General features: G+C 41.8%; 1 pseudogene; it reads left to right on the top strand.

The window, feature by feature from the left end:
* Nucleotides 1-1,058: 1,058 nt before the first annotated feature.
* Nucleotides 1,059-1,513, top strand: LOC110301069 (annotated as a pseudogene).
* The last annotated feature ends 2,132 nt before the right edge of the window (nt 1,514-3,645 follow it).

Below are 3,645 nucleotides of genomic sequence, written 5' to 3'. Positions count from 1 at the left end.
ATCTTATACCCACACCCACAGTGACACACCCATTCCAACCAGGTCACACCTATTCCAACAAGGCCACACCTTCAGATGATGCCACTCCCTGGTCCAAGGATATACAAACCATCACACCATCCAATACAGAGTAGAACTTCTGTTTCTAAGCCTGACGATGTGAGTTTGATCCCCAGGGTCCACATAGTAGAAGGAAAGAAATGACTCCCCTAAGTTGTCCTCTGACCTCCACGGATATGCCATGGCTTGAACACACATCACAGCCACACACATACACACACCACATGCACACAGGCATGCGTACATTCACACACCCACACATAATTTTAAATTGTGAAATATGCTCAATACTGTTTGCCAGGGAAATGAAAACTATATTGCAATTCCATCTGACCCCAGTCAAAAATGGCTGTTACTAAAAAAACAAATAACAAATGCTGGGAAGGATGCAGCGGGTAGAAAGGAGCCCTTACATTCTGCTGGGAGAAATGTAAATTAGTCCAGCACTGTGGAAATCTGTGTGGAGGTTCCTCAAAAGACTGAAAACTACCAGACTGTGGTGTGCAGTGTGCTGTGTGCCAGCTACGCTACTCCTGGGCATATATACTGTGGTGTGCAGTGTGCAGTGTGCCAGCTACGCTACTCCTGGGCATATATACTGTGGTGTGCAGTGTGTCAGCTGTGTTACTCCTGGGCATATATACTGTGGTGTGCAGTGTGTCAGCTGTGCTACTCCTGGGCATATATACTGTGGTGTGCAGTGTGACATCTGTGCTACTCCTGGGCATATCCCAAAAAAAAAAAAAAAATCTAAGCCACATTCCTGTTCATTGCAGTATTATTCACAGTAGCCAAGTTATGGACCCAACCAAGGTATCTGCCAACAAATGAATGGATAAAGGAAATGCAGACTGTGTACACAATAGAATTTTATTCGGCCTTAAAAAGATTGAAATTGGTCTGCTTCCTGGCCGTGGATACAGGCGATCAGCTGCCTCCAGTTCCTACTGACTTACGTTCCTGCTATGGTGGGCCATATCCCTGTGAACTTTGCCAAAATGACTGAACCATCACAGAAGAACAACTCCACTCAACAGGAGCACACTAACCACACGTTTCCAGAGAAAAGCAGTCAGATTGGACAGAAGCAACTGCAACAGATAGAACGGCAGCTAAAGTGCTTGGCATTTCAAAACCCTGGACCTCAGGTGGCAGATTTTAACCCAGAGACAAGGCAACAGAAAAAGACAGCACAGATGTCAAAGATGAATACTTTTCTGTGAAGTACAAGGTGATGAAGAAGTACGACAAAAACAGCAGGCTGATCTGTAACGACGTGGACCTGTGTGACTGCCTGGAGAAGAACTGCCTGGGATGCTTCTACCCGTGCCCCAAGTACAACTCCAACAAGTGTGGGCCGGAGTGCCACTGCAACTGCCGCTGGGTCTATGATGCCATCGTCACCGAGTCCGGTGAGGTCATCAGCACCCTGCCATTTAGTGTTCCCGACTAGGAGATATTATGCATAGATTCACCCCTCTCCCTCTCCTCCCTCTCCTCCCTCTCCTCCCTCTCCCCCCTCTTCCCCCCTCCCCCTCCCCATTCCCTCCTCCCCTCTCTCTGCCTGTGTGTGCTTTGTGTGTGAGGGTGTGCATTTGTTTGTTTTGAAACGGTCTTATTCTGTAGCTCAAGCTGGCCTTGAAGTTATGGCAATCCTCTTGCCTTAGCTTCCCAAGTTGTATTAATTTAGGTATAGTACATCATGCCTGGCTTCTGTTCCTTATACATGCATGCATGCATACATACATACCAACAAACATTCATGAATGTATGTATGGCCATATAGAGAATATATTTTATATATGTACACTTCTAAGTCAAACTTCTTTCTCTTGGATAAGTGTTAATGTTTGGGCAAAATATTCTCTCAAGCAACAGGTGGCTGTAGACCAAACAATCATTGTATAGACCCTCTCAGGTTCCTCAGCTGGTGACCACAGGCTGCAAGAGTGGACACTCAGTCTTCCTCATTAGCAGCACCCTCGACTCTGCCTTGAAGCTACACCTCTCCCTTCTCAGGGTGTCTGGTTGAGAACACCATAATTTTAAGGTTTGCAGAACTCCGCATCTGAAAGCTGTTATCTAGACCATACAACCAAATGTATGTTTTTCTTGGAATGTCATATATTACTAAGAAAAGCCAACTTGTGCCTTTGTGCTGTATATCTTTAGCCTTATTTTTTATATTTTGATGTTAAACTTAAATTTGGTAATTACAATATTTTTATTAACAAACATTCATATTGTACTAAATTGTATATAGTTTGCTAAATTGAGAAGCAAAGACTTGAATATGCTAAAAGTCTGTGATTAACCAATTTCCTTACTGGATCAGTATTTCAGGGTTTGTTTTTTGTTTGTTTTTTAAGGAAGTTAGCCTTCAGTGATCCCCAGAGTGGTTTCTATGTTTACTAGTTAGATGTATGGATGGGCAGCTGACAAAAAGCATGATGTGGCTGTCTCTGTTCTAACATATGGTAGCAGGTGTCTGGAAAGTTGAATTCAGCCTTCTATGTATTCATTTCTTTGTGCGAGTGTGTGAGTGTGTTTGTATGTGTGTATGTGTATCTTTTGTGAACTTACGTACATCAGTGCAGGTGCCTGCAGAGGCCAGAGATGTTGGGTTCTTCAGAGCTTGAGTTACTGGCTTTTATGAACCACTTGACATCAGTGCTGGGAGCCACCAAACGTTTCAAGAGCAGTATGTGCTTTAAATGTCTAACCATCTCTCAAACACCAAACGTATTCATTTTCCCCATTTTGAGTCAGAGTTTCTTTTATGTTCATTGTCTGGAGGGCTCGCAAATCTTCAGTTACTAACTTGAAGTATGTACTGTGACTCAATTTACATTTGAAACAATTTCCCAGATGATACTGATGTCACAGGTCTGGGGACCATGTATGAAAAGCACTTCTTTAAGTTACACTAGATATGTAATGCAAGGAAGTATTTAAACAGTGGGACTTAGTGGCTTGGTACTATTTTAAACCACCAAGAATTTTGTTTTAAATAAATGTGAAGTATTGAAAAAAAGATTGAAAAAAGATTGAAATTGTACGGTTTGCAGGAAAAAAAATGCAAGCAAACTGAGATCATCTTAAGAAAAGTAAGTTGACTCAAAGAGACAAATATCCTGCAGATTTTATATTGACATAAAATCATGTGTGGGTGCAGGACATGATTTTGGAAGCAGATCAGTCTGTGAAATGACTGAGAATAAGGAGCCATGTTCAAGTCCCAGCACTACAGGCCAAAGAAGAAATTAAAAGTGATGTTAGAAAATAATTTAAATTAATAAAAATAAAAATGCTACTTATTAAAAGGACTGGAGTGCAGCAAGCAACAGTGAAGTGAGGACTTCCTTGTACTAAGTCCCAGGGCCGGAACACAGAGGTCTTAACAAATTATTACAGCTTTTACCTGAAGGAACTGGGAAAGGAAGTTGTTAAACCCCAACTGAGGTAGAAAGAAATACTATTAGAAAGGCAATCAATGAAATATAAAGCACAGAGAAAAATGAGAGAAATCAAACTGGTCAAGTTCTATCTATTCTAACCAAAAGAGGAAGGATATAGTACTGATCT

This window comes from Mus caroli, chromosome 9 (genome assembly GCF_900094665.2).
Source record: "Mus caroli chromosome 9, CAROLI_EIJ_v1.1, whole genome shotgun sequence".
NCBI lineage: Eukaryota > Metazoa > Chordata > Mammalia > Rodentia > Muridae > Mus > Mus caroli.
Note: the sequence above shows the minus strand (reverse complement) of the source record. Positions and strands in the feature narration are given on the sequence as shown.